The sequence below is a fragment of the Triticum aestivum genome, chromosome 3A, assembly GCF_018294505.1.
Source record: "Triticum aestivum cultivar Chinese Spring chromosome 3A, IWGSC CS RefSeq v2.1, whole genome shotgun sequence".
In the NCBI taxonomy this organism is placed as follows: domain Eukaryota; kingdom Viridiplantae; phylum Streptophyta; class Magnoliopsida; order Poales; family Poaceae; genus Triticum; species Triticum aestivum.
In genome coordinates this window covers 236,118,761-236,119,172 of record NC_057800.1, presented here as the reverse complement: position 1 = coordinate 236,119,172, position 412 = coordinate 236,118,761, and positions in this window count along the sequence as shown.

Sequence of the window (412 nt, the reverse complement as noted above, 5' to 3'; positions counted from 1 at the left end):
AGTGCTTGGACTGCAGCTAAGCCCCCGAGTGAGAGGCTTGCTCTTCACTCAGTAGGATTTTTTACAACTTAGGCGAGCACAGGGCTGCAGCTAAGCCCCCGAGTGAAAGTCTGGCTTACCACTCGGTAGGATTTTGATAACTTAGGCGAAACGGATTCGCAGCTAAGCCTCCGAGTGGGAGTCTGGCTCACCACTCGGTAGGATTTTTGTAACTTAGGCGAGTGCTTGGACTGCAGCTAAGTCCCCGAGTGAGAGGATTGCTCGCCACTCGGCGTGATTTTTTAAACTTAGGCGAGCACAGGGCTGCAGCTAAGCCCCCGAGTGAAAGGTTTGCTCTTCACTCGGTAGGATTTTTACAAACTTAGGCGAGTGCTTGCACTGCAACTAAGCCTCCGAGTGAGAGGGTTGCTCT